The following is a 26,244-nucleotide window of genomic DNA, read 5'->3' as shown; positions in this document are numbered from 1 at the left end:
AAAACCGTACACCGAAGCCCCAGAAATACGTCAGGAACGTGCCCACGGAGCCTACGACAGCAGCAAGCATTTACACCCCCTTCGCGGGGGGAATAACCCCGTGGGGTTGAGCGTAAGGACGATGCAGTTGTCAGAAAGTGAGCAATTCCATCCCAAAACGGAAGCTGGAAACAAACGGGCTGAGAGAGACGAGGCTAAGTCGTGGAGGTTTCCAGTAAGGGAAGTAGCGGCGAGGATAGCTAATTGCATGCTCCCGAGAGCGATTGGATGCGTGCATGCCCACGAAAACTTTGGAAACACGTTACGCAGCACGGTTATATGAGATGAACTTAGACACAACAGCCCCACAAAAAAAAAAAAAAAAAGAATGTGATTGCTTCTTTTTTTTTTTTTTTTTGAAGTATTTTGTTTCTATGGAGCCGTCTGGAAATTGAGACAACGTCCTCGATGCCGGGAGAGCACAAAGCAGCGAGTAAGCTGTAAATCTAGCAGTGCTTTCCAAAATGGAAGGATGCACGGGATGTTCCCCAGGCTACGAGCCCCTGAGCCCTATTTCCAGTCTTAGAGTGGCTAAATCTTAAATCCCAGACACGCCATTTCGCTCAATCGGTATCGGTTTGCACTGAAGTAGCGAGGAAAATAGAATAAACCATGCCCCTGTGACCATGATTCAGTTTTTACTCTTTGTATTAAGTATACCTTAATGTTAAAAACTTAGTAAAAGAGTATTTAATACTCAGTTTTCCAATTTACATTCTTTTCTTGCTGACAGCCTTTCCTCAGCCAGTGGCACGCGTCAACGCGGCACCCGCTCCTCATCAGACGCAACGCTTGCATATCTGATAATTTCCAGTTAGTAAGAGATAAATACTCGTGATCTCAGCTGGCTGGGGAAAGGGAGTGAAGAAATGCCTGTACGTATACGTACATAAATAGGTATTTACGTGACTAATAAATTGTTTCATCTGAAAAAAGAAAAAAAAAAAAAAAAAAAGCCCTGCATTTTCTAAGGGAAATCTTTGGCAACATCCAACACGCCGGGAAGAAAATCAAATAGTCTATATTAGCCAGCCGGGGGGGAAAAAAAAAAAAATAAAAAAAAAGAGAAAAAAAAAAAGAGAAAAAAAAAAAGGCTATCGCTAGAAATAAGCCTATAACGCAGGCCCGCTGTACTTGACTAGTAAGTACATTGAAGCAGTAGACCGCATCTCAACCCAAACCCCGCAGTACAGGCTGCGACACTATTTCGTTTGACGTAAGGCAGGGCTGTGCCTGCGGGCCAGCAGCTTCGCCCCGGCGGTTGAAGGGACGCAGCGCACTGAGACGGACTATCAACAAAAGCGGGTTGGGAGCCATTCCAGCCCTCTGCAATTGGAAACGCTACGCGAAAAAATAAAATATGTCAGCAGTCCGTCCCCCCCCAGCCTCACCCGCCTGCCTGGCATCTTGAAAGGCCGGGGGACTGTTCTATGCTTTCACCTCGCGACGTAAAAAGAGTTACGCGGCCAGTGGATGTCGGGAGAGCTGATGCTTCAAAAAGCTGCTCCGGGTAAACCTGTCAGAGCCGATGAGTAAACATAACGTGAGCGGAGCCGCCGTACCCGGGGAGGAAAGCAATTGCTTTTTCTCCAAAATAAAAGGAAGAGTTTTGCTCGGGGCAATGTGGAATATAAACGTGCAACTGTTCCGCATTAGCTGCAGCATTCTTCTTTTTACCACCCAATTTTCCCTTTCATTCTACGGCAAACAGTGGAGGTTCGCTATTGCACATTGGGGGCATCCAAACTGGAAATCATTAAAATATAGATTTCATTTATAGTGGACCTTCTGTGAGTGGAAGGAAAGATTGCCACAGCTTCCTGAGTATATGATTTAATGATGTGTTCTGCATTTTCTTAATTTTCCACATTTTAAAGGCCTCTGTTCTCTATTTGGTGGAGGAGGGATCGTTCGAGAGGCACTGCAGACACAGTTGCTGGAAACATAAAATCCAGAATGCCCACAAACAGGACTTGGATAGTGGTGGGGGGGAAAGAGGAGGCACTTTGTAGCTGGGTCATTTATTTTCTCATAAATGCACAAATCGGGTGAGCAGTAAAGCAAAGCCTTTAGCCAGCTGCTTGGCTTGAAATGAGATGATCTTTAAACAAAATCCAGGGCTTAGATGGTAGCCCTCAACGAGGGTGCAATGCTGCGCCTCCTCCCGCAAGCCGCTCGTCAAGGTCCACGGACGTCTCCTTCATTGCAGGACGCGAAAAATCCCCAGAGCCGGATTAGCCCTGCGGCTGGGGGGACCTTGACAGCGACCAGTAGCCAAGCAGGCTGCTCAGACACGGCATTTTGGGGCTCCCCGTTACCTACGAGACCCGACACCTTGGCGCTAATGCTCTGCACAGGAGATAACTCAAGGCTCACAAGCAGAGACAGCTTGAACCGCATACCGTTACTCCCAGGGTTTAATCTCCAAAAGAAATACTGAATTACACCATACATTACGGAACCGTCATTCAGATATAGGGCTAGAAATCTTGTATAGATTTTCATTTCAATGAGAGCTGAAAGCGCAGTGGTTGGCTCGGGTTTTGTTGGCTTTTTTTTTTTTTTAAACGAAGAGTTGAAAAATATGGAGAGAAAAAAATGCTATCGTTTAAATAATATATATAAACCAGGAATGAGCTGTGCAGAGTGCATGTCTGTTATGTATAACTTGAATTTATACCCATGGCAGAATGAAATCATCACTTAAAATAAAGTCAAATGTCCATTTTTCAGATTTAATTAAGACATCATTTTGATGGAGGCTAAGCTAACATAAACAAGCCAAGAAAGGCAATATGAAGAATGAACTGCATATAAAACCTGGAGCTCGTTTGTATGCCTGAGCTGCATGACTGAAGCTGAACAGCCTAAGTGTCTTACACTGAGTTACAAGTGTTTTCTGCTGTGGTTTAACGTAAGAAAGGTAAATATAAAGAGTTATTTTTAAAAATAACTGTCGGAATGAGCTTTGCTCTCTTGTTTTTATCTCTCTTGACTTCAGAGGGCTTTACCCTGAAGGTAAAGCATCCTTGATGCTCTAAAGCATCTGCGTTGTCTATGCGGGCAGGGAAGGTCCAGGAGACGCGGGCACGCATCGCATCCCTTGGCAAGGGAGACCTTAAATATAACATGCATTCGAATTTATAGAAAAAGCACGAAAGGAAGCCGTGCAAGGCGGTGTGGTTTTTTTTTTCCTCCCAACTGAGGGTCTGAAAAATCCAATGGGAGGCAAGCTCGGAAAACCGTTTCCACCCACAGCTTCGTTAGCCTACGGGACAATTAGCATGCGTTGCGGTAGCACAAGCAATACTAAAATCGCATCGTCATCCTAAAAAAAAAAAAAAAAAAAAAGACAAAATCATCTAAAAGATGAACGCAAAGATGCCCCGAGGTCTGTCTGTTAAGAGATTCACCAGTGCCCTTCTGCCTACTTGGCCTGTTCGGTAGAGAAATGAACGCTGCAAACGCCGAGGTTTCATCACAGGGTCTTGCAGCTGCTCCCAGAGCTTTTGTACCCCCCAGGGAAGGCCTGGGAACTCCAGCCGCCCATGAAAAGAGCGAATATTTGCCTATCTTGCACCCTGTACGCACAAAGCAAGCGCAAAGCAAAACCACTAAAGTGCCGTAAGCTGCCATCCAGGACAAAGATTTCAAGATCGTGGTGGTTTTCCTCACGTTCACTGGCACGTCAGGCACCGAGCTGAGATAAACCCGAGTGGTTTCCTGAGCACTGCCTCTTATAGGCCCGTGCTAAAAAACCTGCCTCAACGTATTCAAAGGCTGTGAACCTCTTTTTCCTTATTTGGTTCCTTCCCCAAATCCTTAACGGATTAATTTAAAGGTCGCAATCCAATCTGTATCTATTTAAAGAGGGCTTTTTAGTTCCCTCACGTGGTCTGTTGTGAAGAATAAGAGATATTTACATCAAACAACTCCACGGAAATGGGGAATGCGCTGTGTTTTGCGGTCCCAAAACGTTTTCTTCTACAATTCCCACCGGCTCGAACTTCAGTTGGGAAAAATCAAAGTGAGAGGAGATGCTCAAAGCACGCCAAATTTAGAGTTCGATCGAAACAAACGCGTGTTCACCCAAAACCTTGAAACCCGCGGGGATTGCCCCCAGGCTGCTCGCTCTGTCCCCGTCCCCGCGGGGCGGTCACAGGCAGGACACCTTCGCCGGAGGTGTCGGCGCAGGTTGCTGCTGCGGGGCAGCTGGAAGTGATTTGTGGCGGCTTTGATTCCACGTGGCTACCATACACTTAAACTATTTCCGAAATACCGAAATTACTGCCAGGCGCGGGACCCTTGCCTTCGTTTTCAGAGATGCCTGTCGTAAATAACTGACGCCTTGTATAACGTAATTCACAGGTTAGCTACCAGGTGCTCCCGTGCGCCACAGACCTGCGAGATAACGCCGGCTCACTGGGAAATGAGAGACAACGCAGGAATTCAAGCCGTGCAGAGGTACGTTTCCTTTCCTGGTAGCGCTTGCAATGATTTTCTCTACTCCCTTCTCCTCGCCGCCGCAAATAATTCCTTTCGGCATAAAAATTTATCGCATTGGTCTTCTGCGGCAACCTCGCTCCCCAACCACCTCTCAGTAGTCTCTCTCACTGGCACTGGGAGCACACGCACCCCCCGCCGCCAGGCAAATACTCCTTCCCAGATAATCTAAACTATGCCGGACTGTATTTCATCACTCCCTCTTTGCTTCTGAAGCTCCATCTCACTACAAGGAAAATAAATAAATAAATAAATAACAAAAATCCCACAGATGCTTTCCGCTCCCAATGGGAGGGAGAGAACAAGGTGGGAGCACGCCCGTACGGAAGCGATGGTTAGGAAAGCCAGGTTCGCGATGACTTTACCAACCCAGCCACGAGCTGCGCAGAACAATGACTCCCAGCTGAGCCAGAAAGCCCGTGATGGAACAGCCCCCCACCAGCCAGTGGTACCCAGGGACCCGGTGGGGCAGGTGGAGGGAAGGTTTTCTAGGGTCTATGTAACCGCTCTGAAAGAAGCTGGTGGCGTCTGCTCGGCACCACCTCAGCCTCTTCTCTCTCGTGTTTCACTGATCGGTTCAGTATCTAATTTGGGGCAAGTTTGATGGACCAAAAGACAGACATATACCCAGAGCATCTCAGTCAAGAGCCGATAGCTGCTTCCTGGGTCACCTACACCTCTCCAGTGGGATTTTCTGTTCCCTTCCTAATAGTTTTTGTTCCGTCGCCCTGAATGAGGAAAGTCAAACAAGACGTGGTTTCAAAAGGAACCCACAATTTGTTGAAAACCACATTTTTCAGGGTAAAGGCTTAGTTTCAACACCTTTCCCCCGCCCCCCCAGCTACCAACAGCTTCTGAAAATAAAAATACTGATCTTATTTACTTCATTACTTTCTGAAAACATCATTTGGTTTTCAAAGGAGTTTCCTTCTTAGATGTAAGGTAATTACATACGCTAAAAATAATAGTTTGGGGTTGGCGAAGGGAGACGTTCTGAACTCATCAGCGGTTTAAGTGACCCGGAACCATTACCCTTCAAAACTTTTGGGCGTGACAGCTATTTTGAAATCAACTTTTTGTCCCAGTTTAGGACAGGAATACCATTTTAATATTCGAATTATTACTTCTACCGGGGAAAGCGCATTTCCTACCTCGCGTAAATCGAACATAAATAAGCAGCCTCTATTCCCAAAGGGCTGAGCTCCGGCAGCTCAGCGGGAGCCAGCACATCCTCCGTGCTGCCTTACCCCGCTCTCCCACCTGCGTTAGGGCAGCGCTACGCGACGCATCCACCTTTTTTTTTTTATTCATTTTTTTTTTCCACTCCTGTTTCTTAAGTCCCAGGACCCTGTCCGGGTTCCCTCTTGCGGTTTTGTTGAGGTGCGAGCGCAGTAGCTCGTATAACCCCTGCCTTTGCAGAGAAGTAGCCTTGCAGAAATGGCAAAAGCAGTCTTCCCCCCCTCCAAACATGTGTTCCCATTTAGCAGACCCTTACAAGCAGCTGAGCAGGCCGCAGCGCGGAGCCTGTGTGCAGTTTGGACAGGTAATGGAGGCTGTCATGCAAAGAACTACCTTTCCCTCCGCGAAACAGAAAATCCAAGGCTGCCATAAAACTAACAGCAACTTATTTTATGAAGTGCGAACCAATAAACCAGTGCCTTTCGATTACACAGGTTACTTCTCCTACAGAGGCTAACGGAGTGCAATTAGGACAGAGATTCCCCCCCCCTCCCCCTGCCCATCCTTAAGTGTTATTTTAATCTGCCTGCAATATCTGCAGATGCTGGACAAGCCCGTTACCGCAGGTCTATTCCAGCAAATCCATTGATGGGGATTGCTGGAGTGGCACGGAAGTCCAAAGCCCATCCACCTCAAAGAGAAAACCCAGTGGGGCGTTTTTAATAGATGATGGATCAGAGAGATGAGTCCAGGAACAGGGCAAGAGAGGCCAATACATCTCCAACAAACAGACATCCTTCCAGAACCCTTTTAACAGGTTTTTTGGGGGTTTTTTTGGGCAACACAGACATCCTCACGGCCTGTTTGAACACCAGGTCCTCAGTGAAACCTCACTTGGTTCTCGAGCACCTCATGGTAAGCAGTTCCACCAGTTAAATAATTTCTTAAGGCAAATATTCAAGTGCACGTGCCTGCAGACAGGGTGCCCCCCCTAGTCATCTTGAGCCCCACGGCACACGCTGTCCCCGGGCGCTGTCCCCGGGCACTGCCCCGGGCTCCCTCTCTCCCCACTGTTTTCCCCATAATTCGTTCCTGCCCTGGAAGGAACCGGCAGCTTTCCCCCTTTCCACTGTCAACACGCACACGCGTTGCTGTTCAAACGCTTACAAATAACGTCCCGCGTCTGGCGGAGAAGTGGAGTTGCAATTGCACAAGCTTCTCCAGGAGCATCGCTGCCCTGCCTGCCCGAGAGGAAAAGGTGTGTGTGTGGGGGGGGCTTTGACACGCCAGGACCATCCCCGGGCAGTCGCAAAGAAGCCCTGGCAGCAGGGTGGGTGCCAAGTCACGCCAGGGGAGCGGGAGGACACGTGCCTTTCATCACACCACCCTCACTTATATCCCCCGTGTGTTTTTCAGCACGCCTCTAACAGCAAACGATATTTTCAGGATGGCCAGTGCACGTTTCGGATTAATGGTCTCTTTTTGGGGCAAAAGAAAGGATTGCTCTTAAAAAAAAAAAAAAAAAGAGTCTGTCCAAATATCAAGTAATAAGTGGCAGTATAAATCTCTGTAAGTGAAATAATGGCACCTTATCACCTTCTCCTCCCTCCAGCTCTGGTTTTGTTGTCATCCACTTCTAACATATTTTATCTTTTTTTCCCCCCACGTGTTTTTCCAGTACTAAAAAACTCTGCTTTTTTAAGTCCTACCTAGAAAATTTTCGGTTACATCATTTGCACAAATATGTTGTTGTTAACATTGAAAAACCTCTTTGCTTGCAGTTGTATATTTTATTTGGCTAAAAATGTGCTCATGTCTAATACATCACATGTCCTCTGGTGATACTATTTAAGCTAGAAATTCCAAAACTCACAAATACCGAATAGCCAAATGTTCCAGAGCTGTACTCGTCTACTAAACATGTAATATATCTCCTCCTTCTCCAAACAGAAATAGATTTCTCTCTGATTTGTTTGATAAATTTGACCCAAGATTTCCATTTGGAGTTATTGGAGTTCCTACTGTTTTTCTGCGTGTTGGTGGGCCAAGCCCTAATCACCCAAATCTCCCCAGGAGGCCATAAATTACGGCAATGAGATGGGGCTTTGTATTCCTCCGGCCGCAGGAGAAGGCGAGCTCGCAGCGGCGTATTTTGACAGGCATGAATTTAATTCATTGTTTTATGACGGATGGGAAAAGCAGCCACGCTCATCGCCGAGATTTACGATCCTTTGGGTCTGGAGGGTTCCATCATTCGCCAGTCGTGTGAAAACAGATGGACGGACAGACACCCCAGCATATACAGGCTGACCTGGATATTCTCACCGCTGCTTACAAATGGGATCCATATGCCCGGAGAGATCTTCATTAGCACAGTCTTCCAGATTGCAGAAAGCACAGCTCCCTTCTTGTTTGCCAGAGCAGGGAGCCGAAGAGGCACGTTGCTGAAGCCTGGGCTCGTGGTGGGGTTCCAGGCGGGAAGACGAAGCCCCGGATGCAGCCCGCGCAACCGGCAGCAGCTGAGAAACCTCCACCTTGCCCTTCTCCGTCACCTCGAACTTTGGCGGTTTTGCCTTGGTCCAAAGGAGTCAAGACGTAGCCGTTTGATGCTTATCTCCGCAGACGTATGAAACATCCAAATGTAAGCAGACAAATGTGTCATCTCCTCTGCTTTACACATGTTCATGGGTGTTGAGCAGTGTCTTTTTCCAGGCGCAGCTCAAGTGTAAAACACTCCCCGTGCCTTTGCCTGACAAATGAAATAAGGGTAACTGAAACATGCACCCACCTGAAACCTCCCAGACTGAACGCTTGTTGGTAGAAGAGGGGGAATACTTTTTGTTATTCCTACCGGTAACATAACATTTACATTTTTTTAACCAGTTCAAGACCGCAAGGTGCACAAAATGCATGTCTAAGCTCACCTAGTGAATCCCATTGAACGCAGCACAGGAGAAACTCTAAGGTTAAACTACGACTCTGCTTTCTGATGGTATGAATCAATTTATGTAGGAAGACATGTGTGGGAGTGTCTGTAAATAACAGACTGTAAGCAAGTCACCCCCGCGTCGAAAGGCCGGGTGGGTGCATGCAACGCTCGATCTTCAATACGGCTTTGACTCAAGCCGGCTCCTGCAGAAGCCGGCTTCTCTCCAAAGCATCAGTTCAGATCTCATCAATATCCAACAAATAACTGAATTAAAAAAAAAAAACCAACAAAAACACCACAACAAAAAAAACCCACCCCAAACTAGAGTCCTCCACCTGTGTCACATAATGGAGACCTCAGGGCTGGAGCAGCCACATCCCAGCAGCAAAGGGATTCAGGTCTAATGAACCGGGGTGGCTAAAGGCTCATCAGCCCTTCTCATTCCCCTGGGGAGGTTTCCCTGCCTGCCAGGAAGATTTGGCGGCACTGTGACGCCAGTGCTCAGGGTGACACCCCGGGGGTGGCTCCATCACAGCTGTGAGCAGGGGTGACGTCCTGGAAGCAGAGGTGGAAGCAGGGAGATCCTACCTCGGCTACCCCCAGCGCAGAGCTCAGCCTTCCAGGGTGTTGATTCACATCTGTCAGTAGATTAAACTTTAACGGCTTCAGTTTACAGCCTGGAGTTTTAAAATAAACTGAAATCAGAGCCAGTTTACTTTAATGCACCAGCTATAAGCTCCGACAGCTCGGAAACTGCTTCCCATCGTGCCCAGTGGCTGCGGCAGCCCCGAGGAGATGTGCAGGGCAGCTCCCGAAAGAATCCCAGCAGCTTCGAGGGAGGCTTTGCCCAGAGGACGAGACTTTTGTTTATTAACGGAGAAGTCGCAGACGAGTGGTACAGACCAACCCATCAGGCAGCCGGCTGGCACACAGAGGACCTGGGCAAAAAAATTCACGTTCCACTGAGGAAAAAGCACAACCGAGGCCCTGGGAACGGGCCGTCCTCTCTGCAATTTAAGGGAAAAGCTGCTTTCCAGCAACTTCATTTTATTTTCAGTCTTTCCCCTTCCTATTCCCAAAGATTTTAAGCCGTGCAAAGCCAGGTGCAAGATCACCATAGGAAAAAATATCAGCAACGGTCCCTCTTCTTCCTTAGCGTACAGCAACCTATCTTAGAGTGGGGGAAAAAAGCCTCTACTGCCTTAATCGTTCTTAGAAACAAAAACAGAGCTACAGCGGGGAATGAACAGCCAGCACTGGTTACAGTGAGGGGCAAGAAGTGCCCAGGCTCCAAACAGCGGCATGTAACAAGTGCCTGACTTCGGACAGCCCAAACTCTTATCTTACTGGAAATGTTGCAGTTCCAATACAAAATAAAGCCTTCCTCCAGGAGAAGTCCACCGTCCTGTTTGAGCAACAATGCCTCCACGCGTTCGCATCGCCCTCAGTCCTGGTTCGGGTAAGCAGGTAGGAGCAGCACGGTTGCGTTACGCTCCCAGCCGCAGCGGCGCATCCATCATCACCCAAAGGATTCAGCTCAGCTTCAAATGGAAGAAGCTGCGGTTCTCCGGTCTCTCCACTTTTTTTGCATTTCTATTAAGCAAAATCACTAGAATGCTACTTTAAATAAAATCCCAAATAACGTGACTCCGAGACCCGGGGCTTCAGAAGAATAGTATTACAACGCTCACGAGAACTACTACATCAGCAAGGAAGCACAATGACCCGCAAGTACGTGCTTCGGAAAATAGTGCCCTGAGCAATATTCTGAATTCGGTCTGATATGAAAGGTCCTTAAAAAAAAAACAAAAACAACAACCCTAAACCAGTTGCCATTGAAAGCCTGCAGTTGGCAGAACAGAGCTACACTGGCAGCAATTAGCATCACTTAATATAAAGGCATCTAAGAGGAGCTAATGGCAATCCTAAAATTCTGATTTACCAGCCTGGCATTGCATTGCTTGACACAAACCACATTTGGACAAATTCAGCCTCCCAGACTGAATTCAGCCCCCCTCCCAGGGGCTTTTAGCCATCAGATACTGTTTTCGTTTACCTGTGAGACTGAAAAGTCCAAACCCTAACTACATAAATCCACAATATTTACACACTGAATAAAACAGCTTAAACCCAGCACCGCCAGGAAATTCCTGGTTCTGGAAGATATTCCTGCCTCTGCCAGCCTTGCTCATGCCTTGGTGAGGCAGAGACCCCACGCTCCAGAAAGGCGGTGATTGCCTTATGTAGTAAGCGTGCCGTTTCCAGATGTCATAAACATTAAAAAAACTTATTTAAGAAATTATAAGAAATAATAAACATTTATTAAGGACGGGGAGCTATTAAGTTCCGACTGGAGGGTCTTATCCGAACAGCCCAGAAAGGACATTTTTAGATCATACGTGAAGGCAAACGTTAATAGCGTGTGGTATTTATTTCACGCTGCTGAGCTCCTTGCGGCTTGTCAATTAGGTATGTAACACTGTGCAAATACAAACCCAGTATGTGCAGGGAAATATCTTCCGGGGGGGGAAAAAAAAAGCCACGAATAAGTCACATAGCCATTTGTCCAAATTAAGTTGTAGTCTGCTTGCAGCTCTGCTTCTCTCAGTAATTAAATAATTGCAGGTTTGCTAAAAACGGCCCTTGTAAAAGAGCATTTTGTTCACCTGGAAAGGAGCACCCAACTCACCGAAACAAAACTTTCCTCTGCTTTTAAAAGCCCTGATTAGCTCCAACGTGAAATGAAAAAAAAAAACAAAAACAAATAAATATCATGCACTGTTGTGTTTCTATTATTGTAATACTTCGGATAAAATATATCCAGCTATCGTTTAAAATAAGAGCTGCTCTCAGCTGAACACTGGCAGGCAGCGCGTGCCATAAATCCTCCCACGGCACATTCCCAACTGCCCCGCAGACCCACCGGCTGTATCGGGAGGGGAAAAAAAAAAAACCAACCCCAAAACCAGGGAATTTTGTATTATAGTATTCCAGCATAAGGTACTCATATCAGACCTTGAAGAAGCCACCCTGCACAAACACGTTTCGGTCTTGTAAACTGCGGCTGATCGGGGACAACCACCAAAAAAAACGAACAAAAAAACCCAACCAACCCCAAAACATTTTACTGACACTTGCAAAATTTGCCCCTGTTAAAAGACAGAAAAACCTGCAGCTTTTCCTCCCTCGCTCGCAGTTTTCCAGATTTCTTTTTAGCTAATTCTATTTCCCCCAAAATGTTGACAGTTCTTCAAAAATAGAAAGCCTGTTTAATATTTCATGAGAGATACGTTTTCCAAACAGCCATGCTGAGAAGGTAAATAAATGCGAGGTTTCTGAAAAGGAGCCTATAGGAAACCGTGCTTTATTTTTCTATGATAAATCATTTACTTTGCAAGCGATCTATATTTTATGAATTATGAACATCAGATGAATAGCTGTCTGGCCTGTCTAGCATTTGCCTGCGCCGTTTCTTTTTTTCTTATAGGAGAGCTCTTTGTTGCATTCATTTCATTATTATTAGCTATGAGCTGTCGCTGGAAAAACAACGAACTGGCCCATCCAGCAGCAGAGAAGCAGCACGTCCAGGAGACCGTCTGCAAGGACAACCTAGCTCCTGAAAGCAAATGGACCATATTTTTTAAGGAAAAAAAAATAAAAATAACCAGAGCTGTGTCAGTTTTATATCACGAAAGGGTCCGGGGGTCCAGGCGGGTGCTGCCACGCGTCTGCCCCTGCCCCGACGCGGCTGCGATGCAAAACGCACTTACAGTCACCCAACCCAGAAGAAGGAAGCCTAAAAGCAAGTCCCTTAAAAAAAAAATTAAACAAAAAAATCGGTATTTCCTTATTTTATTCCATTTTTTTTTTTTTCCCCCCAAAGCGCTCAGACATCCCTGAGGTTTTGTTGGTTCCTCTCCCCCCAAACCGTAAGCAAAGCATTTAAAGACTCAAGAAGCTACTCTTGCAGCGGTGAAGCCGCGACGAGGCCTCGTGGCACCAACCTGTCGCTGGATGCGGGGAAAAACCCAACCCAGGGAAGGACAGGGCTCTGGGGGCTGCCACGCTTGCACGTCCCCGAGGTTTTAAACTACTGGCTTTTGTGGCTTTCGGGCCAGAAGCATTAGAGAGGTTTCTTCAGGTAACTAAAGTTAAAGGAGCTTACATTTTTTGAAAAATTACCGATTGTGTTTTGTTGTTTCTTTGGGCTGTTCGTCAGTATCCCCAATTTGCCAGATTGCTGAGGTAATCCCCCTTTAATTTTCCGAAACATAACATTCCCTCTAAAAAAAAAAAAGTATCACATCTCAAAAATACTATCAAACGCTTAAAAATAGTATCAAACCCTTTAAAGCCGTGAAGACACTTTTCTATATGCTGGTCAGGGTTTGTTTTTTTTTTTTTTTTCCCCCCTGCTCTTTGCAGATATTTATAACTCAGCCACATGTGGTTATAAAGATTTATTATGAGTCTGCGGAATAAGCCCTGTTAACTTCTATGGTAAACGTCCGAGCTTTTGACTTTGCGAGCGTGGTAATAACGTGCATCTACCATCCACCTAGAGAGCGAGCCACAATTAATGCTCTGTGTTTATTTTTCCAGGGCATTGGGAGTTATACTCGATACACCCAGTAAGGACATTACATGTTGTGCGTGGAGTGGGCTGGAAAGTGTGGATCGGAGCCTGTTTTCAGGAAACAAGAGGGTTTTCAGGGAATTAAAGTGTCTTACAAAAGGGAGTAGACACTCCAGTGGAAGCGATGTCCTGATGTGTAATAGTTTGAAGGAAAAAAAAAGTAATATCAAATACGATACTGTAGGTTTCAATAAACCAGAATGAAAATATAAGTGGGATTTGTTTATTTTCATTCTCTTGCTTGGAAGATTCTGAAGCATTTGGTTTCACACTATTTCAGAACGCCAACGACGCCCAAGAGGGTGACACATCCAACAAAGTGCCAATGAGTCCAACCCGGAGGTGGCGGGGCTGGAGGGGGAAGGCAGGGCAGGGCAGCAGCTCCTCGCCCAGCCCCACCAGCAGACCCGGCGTCCCCATCCCTGCGTGGCAACAAGCCCCGTCCTGCGAGGGAAGCCCAGTATCTGCAGAGATGCCTTCTTCATATGGTAGCGGTCCAGGGGAAAATAAGACCGACTGGTTACGTAGCTCTAAACACCTAAGGGACCTTCGCAGGAAGTCATTCCCTCACAAAAATTGGGGGAGGCTCCATATGCTTTGAAATCCACATCCTTATATTGCCCAATGGCTAATTGCATACGGTTCCATTTAACCTCTCAACGTTAAATCACAGCCGGAACTATATGGTCTAAGAGAACTACCTGGAAAGAAAATAAATGACATCTGCAATCCCCTGAACTTGGAGCCCATCTCAGTTTACAATATTAGGGTTTTTTAAAGGATATTTAAAACAACGTGCAGCAGTTAAACCCCATTTAGTTAGCTATTTACCTTCCAGTCTTCCCCTTTGCCTTTCCCCTAAGCCATAGGTCTCATACCCCAAAAAAACCCAACTGACATATGGTGGTTTTTAACGCTATGGAAGGTGTGTGACTTAAAATCTCAAAAATTTTTAAAGTAGACCCCGTTCTGCTAAGCACAGCTAGATCTTGCAGCCGAGGCCAAGACATGAATTAGAGTTTATAGCGCTGCAGAGAGAATACCAAAGAATTAAAAGAAAAACATTTCATCTCGAGTAGGAAAATTTTCTGTATTCTTTTTTACAGCCAACCATAACTTTCACGAGATGAGTTATGCTTTCTGTTATTGGCATGTTATTCAAGTTAAATAAAAACTGTTTTCCAGGAGAGGTACTGGTGAATCTTGCTTCCCAAATCACTCATCATTCTCTCAACTGCACTTTCTGCCCAGATCATGGTTTTCATTCAGTTCTAAATAAAAAAAAAAAAAATAATCCCATTCCCTCCCTCCTAGAGGCTTAAGCATCTGCACTGGGACAAGAACGTGGGGAGGGCTTATTTTTACTGGTGTCTTTCTGAGGTCTTCCCGTCTATCGGTATTAAGATTTGCCCTTGTTTTGAGAAGGAATCACAGGTAGAGCGACGCAACCCTGTATCTCCTGTTAGCTTCAAACTTGCATGCTCGGAGTCACTGGGCAGGGCTGTGGTGTGATAAAAAGGCTGCAAGGATCACATCAACATACCGGTCCCCAGCCGTTAACTGGTGACAGGAGGATACCACCCCATTACTCCACTGGTAAATCCGCTCCTTCAGGCAGGAATCCTAGTTGACTCACTCACAGCTCAATGCTGCAACATCTACCGCCTCGGAAAAAAAAAAACCAAACCCCACCCGATAATGCTGCAACCCCCACGCAGCCTGATTTCACCCATGCTCTGCTGTTTGCTGGTGAAACCTCACTGGGAAGAAGCACTAGGCAGAAGACACCAAGAAACTGGGCTTGGAGAGCTCCAGATGGGATGCAGTCAAGCCTCAGCTTTAATAAGGGTGAAGGTAAAGCAGGAATGAGACTCAAAAGCCATGCCCGGGAAAGACCTTCCAGTATGGCCTCACGCCAGAAGGTGAAATCCTGTCCCCATAAAAATCCACAGAAAACCCAAGGCCGGGTTTGGCAGAGCTGTTTTCCCACCTTCTTACTTGGAAGCCCATGAATAGAGATATCTAAATCCAAGACCCCCGACTGATGAGGGGGACGATGTCTATTTCAAAGCAAGGTATATAGAAAAAAAAAGTCAAGGCAAAATTTTAATTCTTATTTGATACCTGTCGCCCTTGTGCATCCTCGCAATCATATTCACTAAAACACAGAAGCCAGTTGTATAAAACGGACACCAGCCACGGTTCACGCCCTGATGTGTCTTGATGAGCTACGATTCGGTGCGATGCTCCCTTCCAGCTCACTAAGGCACAGCGCGCACACAGCGTTGCCCGTGTAAGATGATGTTTGAATCCAGAAGAGAGTGATTTCAAGCTGAAACAGTGTGTGTCCACGGAAGCGCAGAGCGGTATTTCCTGGCAGCCCTGTTGGTGGAACACTTCCTGCTGAAGAGCTTTTTCATCAGAATAGGCAGTTCCATCAAAAATCAACATCTCGGCAGGAAAAACGTGACTTCAACAATGTTTTCCTCTATTTTACGAGAAGACATTTTAAAATTAAATATTTCACTTTGAAATGTTGCTCAAGTCCAAATGTTTCGAGGCCTGAATGCTCCAAAACGTTTTGTCTAGGAAACAGGGTGACTTTCCTGTAGCATACATAATTCTGAACACGCGCCACCAAACAAATAGGTCTTGACTTTCCTCTCTGATCTAGCACGAAAAACATCAAAATGCAAAAGCTTCCACCAGATGGAAACGACTCTGCTTGCTGTATGGTAAAATCCCAGCTTTTCTATTACTTCTTTACACTGTTGCACACCTTGGGCTCCACATGGGGTCAGAGCACTCGATGCTGGTGGCACCTGCCTTGTGTCGTACTGCTTTCACCAAACCAGGACAGACCCGGCTTGGACACCAGCTCCTCTCTTTGCTATTTTGGTGCACCAGGCGGCTCTATTCCCATCTGCAAATCACACCTGCCGGCAAACTCCCACGGACACCAGCCTTTGCAGCAGAAAGAGGGGCACGTGTGCTCTGAGGTTGGAGGTATCGGCTCAAACACACACACACCCACCGTAACTCACACGCCTCCTGGACCACACCAGCCTGCTGTGCTCAGCCTGAGATACGGGAGAGCAGCAGCTCCTGCCCATACCCCACAGCGTGGAGCTGGAGAGGAAGAACCCCTGGACCCGGTGTCTCTTACGCATAGTCCCTCATTTTCTTATTGCCGACCAGCATCAGCGGCAGGATGCTGGGCTGAGCCAACTGTTGCTCTGAGCCAGAGATTTATTTTTTTTTTAACACGGTAGAAAGACAACAGCAGCAAAGACAAGGGAGATAAAACTTTACCTGATCTCCGTAATGACTGTACCTCCAGCAGTGATCATCTCCTACCCCTTGTCCAGCAGAAAGCACCCGTCATTCAAAACCGTTGCTTGGCTGGTCCTGGAAGGGGACAGATAGCTAAAGTGTGAGAAACACAGAAGGAACTGGAATGGAACAGTCAGAGGAATAAACTCATCTGTTTGGGGTATGACTACTCCAGTGGTTTCAACTCTTTTTCCAAAACCCAGTGCTGGGATGAGCAGTTAATACCAGATGTTCAGCTGCTCCAGACACTTGAATGGGTTTTGGATACAAGGAAAAAAAAAATCGTCTATTGGAGAGCGTGGGTTTGTGGTTAAAGCACTAGGCTAGGATGCAGCTCTTGTTTCATAGCCCAGCCCTGACACAGATTTCCTGCAGGCACTCGCACCGCATGCCTCAGGTCCCAGCCCGCTCCTCCAAGCGTTCAAACAGAAACTTAAAAAAATAAAAAAAAAATGAAGGGCACATCTGAGGCAGGGACCAGCTTTGCAAATTTGTACAAATCGCACATCTGCTCCATCCTGGACAACGGAGAGATGGGTATTTTCTCCTACTCGGATACATGAGGTTCTAAAGGTAAATATAAGCAGTATCTCTTGGGTTGACTAGAAATCTAGCTGGACGATGGAGCAGAAGCTAGATCAGATAATCTTCCCCCCCGCAGTGGAAGTCCTCACCTAGCTCTGACTATCTAGAAACCCCTCCGGCCCTCGGGCTGGATAACTACAGCCCTAGTTATTCTGCTGGAGCAGAAGCCGAGCTGCTCTCCCTGTGGCACCCCCATCGAGCTCAGCGACGGAGAGCCAACTTGGAGCACGGGAGCCTAACCAGTCAGAGAGGCTGGGAGAAACCGCACGCGTGCATTTCTGTATCCCAGTTGTGTCCTGAAAGGCCTCAAAAATAAAGATTAAGCTTCAATGCACCAATGCCAGTTAGTAGGCTTTATATTTACAAATATATACATGCGTACACACACACACATATATATGAGTTCCTACTTGCAAAATCCAGAGAATATAGTATGCTGGTTTTGGTGAAATCCCAGCTTTATTGACATCAATGTCAAGTTAGCCCCCGACGTCACCGGGCCACGGTCTCACCCTTAACACAAAGGGAGCTCCACACAGTGAAAATTCAGGTTTTAGTGGTGCAATGGGGGTATCTAATAATAAAAAAAAAAAGCAGCCTCTAAACACACCAAACAGGGCAGCAAAAAGAGAGACTGAGATGGTTTTGTCCATTAGCCCTAATGAAGGACTGAAGTTGGTAAATTGAAAATTTTAATAGACAGCTTTACCAAGAGCAGCACTTAGCTTTTATTTGCCTCGTTTTCAAATCTCTTGCCAGACTTGCACTTTCTTAGACAACCTCACCTTTCCCCCACCACCACCACCCCCAACCTTAAAATACCGGAGCCTCTTGGGTCTCTTCAGCAGCCCGTGCAGCAACTACCCTCCAAGCTCAGTGGTATAAATAACAGAAACAACTTTTACGAATGCAGCCGAGCGGGGTGGTGGAAGCTGCCAGGAAGGAGGTTTCCTACCAGGCAGGGCTATAGCAAACCCTAATCCCACCTCTAGAGCTGGAGACTTTCCTCCTCTGACAGCGGGGAGAGTCTGATTTCACGCTGCCATTAACCAGCTGCCCCTGGGCTAATGAGTAACTGCGGTTAAATTGGGCAAATGAGAATAGGTACGAAACACAGCTCAGAAGCAGGAGGCCAGGCAAAGCTTCAGCCTCCGCACAGACAAACCCGGGGAAGCTGGATTTTGGGGTGCCTATATACTTTTTTTTTTTAAACAGCATGGCTTTTACTTTAAGAACACAGGCACCATTTACCTTTTATTTACTCTTTTGCCAATAACATTAACTGCCTGCAAGTTATAAACCAAATACAAAACAGAATGAATTAAGTCATCAGGGACCAGAAAGCAACCTAGAATGTTACAAGCACGTAAAGTCAAAGGAGCATGTGTGTGGGAGCCCATTTAACCTTCCCGATCTGGGGCCGGATCCAATACATTTCTTGGGTGCACAAGAGTTGAAGCACCTAAGTTTGGGGGGGGTGGGGGGGTGGGGGGGGTGGGGTGTCCCAACCCCTTGAATAGAATCCAAAGGCAAATTTTCCTGGTATTTGGGGAGCTTAAAAGGACCCTCTCCACATGTCTTGCTCCCATTGGCATCTGCAGGCATGGCTCCTGCCTGGGACAGGGGACATAGGCAGTGACTGGGGATCAGCAGCGTAGGGGGCAGAGCTGGTAGCCAACAAGCCAAAGCCAGTTGCCGCTGGGTCAGGCACAGGTCAGGGCTAAGCCTGCACAAATGGGGGAAGAAATTGTTGCTCAACGTCAGACCCCGAAGCCAGGCGGTGGGTCAGGTTCATCAGCCAGGAGGAGATGGCAGAGCCGAGTTCAGCTCCACTCTGAATCTGGTGGTCTGCAACCCCTTTTTTCCCCCCCCGCCTCCAAGGCAAGGATCCCCTTTGTGCTGCGCCTCAGAGCAACGCAGAGCTGGCACAAAACCTAGCAAAGCCACAATTTCTTTTCTAGACAGCAATCAGAAATACACGCTTCAAGTGAAGTGCCAGAAGTTGTCATCCCCAGTTGCCTTCAAACCAATAACAAACATTGGGTTGGCATGGCTTTTTTTTTTTTTTTAAGACAGCTGGTATCATCTCCCTAATGTTTACTGCAACAAGTATTTTATGGGAAACTAGAAGTCTGTGCAGGTACGCCCACGCCGAGTGGCAAATTAAATTAATTCTCACACAGAGGATCAGCAACAGGACTTTGGCGAGTCCTGACAATCGATTTCTCCTGACCTGGACCACCCCTTCCTCCCAGAAAGATAAATCTGAGCAACTCCTGGTCCGCACATGGCAGGGAAGAGCCTCCGTGACAGTCACCAGAGCTGTCAGCAGCACAGCCACATCGCATGGCGCCGCTCCCGTGCGAATAAGTCCCTTGGGAGCTGAGCGCTTGCACTGTATCTGCACGTTAACCGCCCCGCGGGTGCAAACCCCGGCAACAGGGAGCTGCCCTACACCCACAGCCCCCACGCAGGCAGCTCGGCCCCCACAGGGGAAGATTTCAGAGCTCCCACTAAACACGTCTGGAATAAAAATCCCGCTTGCCCCATTTCCCCCAAGCTCAGAGCTCTTTGACCCAGCAGCACTCAGCAATAATGTAATAAACAGCATCTGCATGCGCTGAGCTTTTTTGGTAGCTGCGTTTCACAGGCTGCTTGAGGTCCAAGCCTAGAAGAGTAGTTTTGGAAAGACAGAAAAGGGAAAATTATAGTTATTTTGCTAAACAGTGATCGTCCCGCCTATGCGCAGACAGTTGATGTATTGGAGCGGTTTATTTTCTAAGAAAATAAGTATTGTGGGTTTTCAGCCTGGCTTCCCAACAAAATGAGGTTTGTGTAATCTCTCAAGTGTACATCTCTCCATCAAAACCAAAGTCTCTCCCCGTAGCTTTTCAGTCTGCTGCTCAGCTCCAGCCAGACAGAAAAGAGAATTAGAGCTCAACAGATTGGGGGGGGGGGGGGGGGGGGGGGGGGAATAAAATGAAACCCGGCAATTGTCCAGAGAAGAGAGACTATATAACAGCTCTTGCTAAAAGGGAAGGGACTCTCCAGCCCTGTGCCAGCTGGATGCTGAGTACGCATCCCGGAGAGCCAACAGCATCCGCACCATTCCCATTAGCCCCAGCACGGCCCGTCCCTTGCTTGCTGAGCTATCACGTGGATTTGCTGAAGGGAGAGGGAAAGCAGCCTGCAATTCCTCTGCCATCCCTCTAAAGACGCAAATCTCCACGAAACGGGGCTTCCTTAGTCCTGCCACCCCAAGTGCGACATTTTCCCTGTGCCTGCCTGCTGCAGGCAGCAGCCAAGCCCCTGGCATCCATCAGGCAGGCCGGGGGATCTCGGCAGCCGGAGCAGAAAGGTTATGCTTCACGACGTGCTTTTTCAACCCGCAAAGGCAAAAATCCCAGAGCCAGGAGGAAACGTGATGCAGCAGCGCAGCTGAGCTGCCGGGACCAGTACCCTTACACACGTGCGTGCAAGCACACAGGGCTCCAGGCTTCTCAGATGATAGGGTCTGCTAAAATAAACTCAATTATATCGTACAACGCCGCATTGGAGACCCTGGGCCAGCTTCCAAAAACTCAGTGAAGTCACTGCTCCTTATTTCCAGAAAAAAAAAAAAACCACATCATTTGGGTCCACAGCACTGTTACTTGCTAACAAAACCAAGACTAAATCCAGGAGCCCCATGCACAGCGCAGCAGGATTTCCAGGGGCTCACAGTGGCCTTGGATCTCCAGGTCATCCCCTGCCCAGGTGACTGATGCCCTGTGGGCACTCCCAGTGTTCCCACCACAGACCTGGGTGTCCTCCCAATGCTACCAGCAAGTCATGAGCACTGAACGCTTTGCAAAAGGGGCTGTGTTCACAAGAAGACACAACTTAAGCACTGCCTTCTGCAAGACAGTAGCCTGAAGTCTTTCTTAAGCTTCAGGTGTTTGTGCTGGAAAGCTGCCCATTGGTTGTACGAAATGCAGAACGGGAGACTCCAGCTAAGCCAGGTCCAGACTGGACTAACACACGAAGCGCTTGGGTTTTATTACACATCTCCCCTCCCTGCCAGCCAGAGGAACAAGCTGCCCAGCTCCTCCCAACGTGAAGCAACACCAGCATCGACACCTACTACGTGTATCTACACAGAGGAGCTGCAGCTTCCCCAGCTGCCAAGCCAGCAGCTCTCCAATGGCATTTTTTAGAGGCAAGACCAGCTCCCACAGAAGCAGCACAGTGACTTTGCTCCTCTCAACCAGCACCAGAAAGCCACGTTCAGCCTTTCCTAGCCAGCCTGACTACACGCAGCAGCCTAGCCACTGGCTCTTTTGCAGCCTCCCTGCACCCGCTTCTCCCTTTTTCTGTATCTTCATGTCTTACCTTTGCTCAGGCTCTGCTTCAGCATCATTTGCTTCAAAATCTTTCCTCCTGGCTACCTTCAGTAGCCTCCACTCATCGCTTTTGAGCTCTACACCCTTAGCGTGCCTCATTTAAGGAAAGCTGCGGCAGAGGCTGTTCCAGCTGAGCCCCAGCATCGCTAGGCAGAAGCACAACCAGCTTCCAGGAAGGACAACCAGCAGCACTAAGACTAACAGCAAGCACCGTAGGGAGGGTTTAAGTAAGCTCCAAGGCCACCTGGCACAAGGTGTGGATTAGGCCCAGGTGTGGTGAGTGGGAGGACCAAGCCCTTAGGCTGGGTTGTTCCCAGGAAAGTTTGATGAGCCTGAGCTTTCCCTAGATCCAGGCTAACTCCAGGTGGCTGGGAGTTTAGGAACTGATGAAGTTAGTCCCGGTCCAGAGAAGGTGTGAACACGGTTGATGCGGTCTGCGGCTCCAGGTGCTAATTAGCTCCAAGCTGTGTTATAAATATAGTAAATATATAAATATAGTGTATATATATGGGACAATATATATATACGGGGTAAATATATGGAGCAAAGGCTGCTGTGGGAGGTGTTGCCCTGGGTGGTACAGCTGCGCCAGAGTACAGGGATACAAGCAGGTGACTGCCAGCTCTTCCCCATCGCCATTCAGCCACTTTGGGTGGCCCTGGAGATGCAGCTGAAAAAGGTGCCACCACGCTTCTTTACGGGGACAAGGTCAAAGCCACCCAGACGCACCAAGCCTGCTGCAGCTGAGCATCCAGGACCTGCAGGCGTCCCACCCTGGTCAAAGCCGACCCTTCTACGGCTCGTCGTTACATCACTATAATTTCATCTTTCAACAGGAGGGCGGCTGTTAAGCCGCGTGGTAAAACAGATACCCATCACCTCGTGGAAAATCATCTCCTTGTAGGCTTTTTCCTTTCTCTTTCTCTGCTTTTTGTTGGTGACCACCCATCGCCAAGGTTCAGCTCTGGCAGACCGCCCACTGATGAGTTTTCCAAACCCCAGCAGCTTGCTGGCAGCGAGAAAGATCGGCCTCCAGCACCCGCGCAGTACAGGCGCTCTATTTTTTTATTTTGCTGGTCTGGGTGCATGTTTGTTCTTCTTCACCTTGATTCCTGAAAAGTCAAACATCTGATGCCGGGGTCACACTGGAAGGAAATGACAATCCCAGCTGAAGGCGCCACGTCACCCCTTTGCAGTTAGGACTGCTGTTAAAACTCGTGGTTCCTCTGCAGTGTTAAAAAGCCTAATATTAAAAACAAAACCAAAACAAGGAGGAAACCCAAGGGTGAAAAAGCAATGAACAGCAGCTTAGTGCTCCTGGAGAGCTTCCCACTTAATTGGATGACACACATGCAAACAATACAAAGGCACGAGAAATGGGGAGTCCCATCACTCTCGCTTTGCCATCTTCCACAAATTATCCGGAGTGCAGATCAGACAAGAGCTCCAGACGAGCAGATTGTGATGGCTCTGGTGCCCTTCTTTATGTTTCCCCCCTTTTTCCACCACTTCAAATACGTGGTTAGGACTTTTCACACTGTCCGAGGTGAGGGGAGGCTTTTCCCACAGTTAATGAAAGGTTCCTGCTTGCCCCTCACCGCCTTTGAAGCCCAACCTTCCCCCCGCAACCCCGCACGCAGCAGACCCAGGAATTTGCTGGTGATTTACGACTATTTGGACAAGTGGTGAGCAGAGAGGGGCTGGGGCAAAGACCCCCGCTCCTCCCTGGCAGCGGACTCTGCCGAAGAGGGGGCCGGGCTCCCCATGCTTGCTGACACAGCTCTATTGGGGCCATAATTGAATGATTTTTGGTGGGACGGCTGTCTTTGCTGCTGGTGGGACAGCGCAGGTGCCTGGGCAGGTTGGAAGGATAAGGAGGTGCACACGGTTAGTTACCATCACGGCCAGGGGCAGCGGCCTTCATCCCCACCAGTACCTTCAGGGCAGCCAAACACATCTGGGAGGGCTGAAGATCGGGAGGATTTAAATAAAAAATAAAAAAAAATAAAGCATAAATCACATCGGCAAAATTCATGCTTGTCATCCTCAATTATTTCCAGAATTTCCTGCACAACTCATAGGGTGAAGAACATCATTGAGTCTGAAGGCAGGAGTTTGCACATCGTCCCGTGACTTCGGGAGCGGGAAATTTGGGGAAAAGCTGGACATCATGAGAATAGCCCCAAAACCACTGGAAGCAAATTGCTTCCCATTTACAAGCACGGGGAGGAATGTGACCCGACTGCAAGGACTCGTTAACTCTTCCTCAGCCCATCCATCCTCGGCAGGTTTCTGACCAGCCCCTTCCCGACGCGCAACCGCTGTGGAGCGTTTTCCTCTCACCTCCACCCTGTTGCATCCGCCAGCTCTCATCCTCCCTCGCTAATCAGACTCCGAAGCCCGGGGACTGGTGTATGAGTGCCCCGAGTGCAGGTTTCGAGGCAAGGGTGGCGCGAGCGAGAGGCGAGGACGGGGAGGGCTCCCAGGCAGGGGCCGTCCTGCAGAGGCTCCCCCCTGTTGCCCGCCGTCGCGCCGCGCTGCTCCCCTCCACGGCCCTACAGCCACGCTCGGGAACAGCGAGCTCCGCAAGAGCCCGCTGCCCCGCTGCCGTGATTTCACGTGTCTATAAACCATCACTTGTTCGGCCTCAGAGGCTCCGGAGGAGATGAAAAAGGCTGCTCTGGCACGACTGCCAGCTCACCCCAGCGGAGAGCAAATATCTGCCTGAAGATGCTTTCAAGCGTGGCTCCCGGCACAGGAATTTTTGTGTGAGTGTTCCTTTTGCCAAAATGGAAACAGGAAATCAGAGCTGGTAAACCAATTTTGGACAGAGAAAAAAAAATAAATTAGAGAACTGGGGAATGAAAGAGAAAGAAACCCTCTACGACCACTGGCAAAAACACGTGTTACTGGTCAGCACTGCATTTTTCCTCCAAGCCCAGATCTGCTTACGCCGCGCAGTTCAGGCTCACTTTTCTCTTTCTGCCTGAACTTCTGCCCCAGTTAAGCCCATATTCTCATTTCTCCTTTTATGGACTGCACCAAAGCTGGCAAAAGCCCCTCTGCCCAGGGTCTCCCACACGTCCCGTAGTCCCTCACGCCAGCTAGAGCCAGTGCGAGGGTGACGCTCACTCCCGGCCCGGGTCCCTCCTGCACGGCTTTTCCAAAGCTTCGCTTCTGTTTGCTAATATATTTTAAATCCTTGGATTTCCAGCTGTTTTGAAATGCACTCTTTGACCACCTCCTAATCCTCTACCAGCTTTAATTCCCCAGTTTGAAATACGTTTTGAAGGAGATTAAAGTTTGCTTTATCGCTTCTCATACGTTTTAAAATTCTGATGTTAGACTAAGGCCGACTGCCCTACCGGCAAACTGCCTCCCCCACAGCCCCAGGCAGGGAGCCGCGGAGGATGCTGCAGCCCCTGGTTGGTAGCCCTGCTGCTCCTTGCAGGGCTTTGGCCCAGGCAGCTTCTCCTCTGCGCCCTTGGCAGAGCCGGTCCCCGTCTCCGACCGTCGGCATCCCAGGTGGGTTGAGGGTCCGAGCATCCCCCATGCACGATACTCCCCACGGAATTTTATGATGTTTCTTGGCACTTTGCTCTGGGAGGAAAAGTTCAGATTAGGGTAAGGCTATTTTCTCTCGGTGTTATGAATTTTTTTTTATTTTTTTTTTTATTTTTTTTTAAAGAAGCAATAGTGCTTCGCTTTTATGGGGAGCTGGGTTGTGTTTTGGGTTGATTAGAGTTCAGGGAGGAATTTCTAGCCTGCCCTGCTTGGGAGAGGGAGGTGAGCCACTACAACCCCCCGAGAGCCCTCTCTCTGCCCATCTGCACCTGCAATTTTGAGCCCCTTTCGCCCATTTACTGAGCCTGAGCACCTCGAAATGCCAGTTCGCTCCAGACTTGAGAGAGCACAGAGGCGGGCAGGCAAGGGAGACACTCTTCCTGCCTTAGATCAGGGCAAGGCTGATGAAGGAGCACGGGCCCTATCAGACACCACACGGCTGCGGGGAAGCCCAGGATGCGGATCCTATTTTTGGAGAGGGAGAAGATGCTGCCAGTGTGAGGCGGGCAGCGTGCCTCCACTCCCGGGGCACCTCCTGCTCCGCATCTGCCCACGTCCCCAGCTCCCTCCTCCTCCTCCTCCTCCTCCTCCTCTCGTTTCCCTTCTCGTAAGTAAATAGATTATCTGAAACTGCTGCATCCTGAGAAAGAAAAAAAAAAAGAAATCCTCTGTACATTCCCCTTTTTCTTTCAAATAAAAGAAAATATGATATTGGAGTTTTGCACTAAAATTATTGTAATATTCTTTCTTTTACAAGCGCCTTTAAAGTTCATCTTTATGGTTCCGATATTGAAACCATTGCAAAGGAATTGTTTGTGGGGATTATTTGACTTTTTATTAAAAAAATGAAAAACAGGTGGGTTCCTCGTCATCTGCACTTAAGTTTTTAATAAAAAGTAAAAGTTCTGGCACATCACCGACTCTTTTCTTTTTTTTTTCATTTTCATTCTCTCTTTGGCCGAAGATAGTACACATCTTTTTCGCTTTTGTGCCGAGGAATATGATTCAGAGAGCACATACCTATGGACTTGGAAGTAGAGAGAAAGCCTGAGTTCATCACCCCAAGATTTGTTAGCTGGGTCTCCAAAGGAAGC

The 26,244-nt window shown here is 48.0% G+C and overlaps 1 long non-coding RNA gene across 2 annotated transcripts; it reads right to left on the bottom strand.

The window, feature by feature from the left end:
- Nucleotides 1-7,491: 7,491 nt before the first annotated feature.
- Nucleotides 7,492-21,767, bottom strand: LOC141740000 (uncharacterized). 2 transcript variants are annotated; one of them, XR_012585853.1, is made up of 3 exons: nucleotides 21,576-21,767; nucleotides 16,599-16,694; nucleotides 7,492-8,470 (listed from the first exon to the last, which is right to left on the bottom strand). It is a non-coding gene; the product is annotated as an uncharacterized LOC141740000 (long non-coding RNA). The 2 variants fall into 2 exon arrangements; XR_012585854.1 differs by lacking the exon at nucleotides 7,492-8,470 and adding an exon at nucleotides 15,419-15,668.
- Between the last annotated feature and the right edge of the window lie 4,477 nt (nucleotides 21,768-26,244).

The sequence above is a fragment of the Larus michahellis genome, chromosome 3 (assembly GCF_964199755.1).
Source record: "Larus michahellis chromosome 3, bLarMic1.1, whole genome shotgun sequence".
Lineage (NCBI taxonomy): Eukaryota > Metazoa > Chordata > Aves > Charadriiformes > Laridae > Larus > Larus michahellis.
This window is presented reverse-complemented; position numbering and strand designations above follow the sequence as displayed.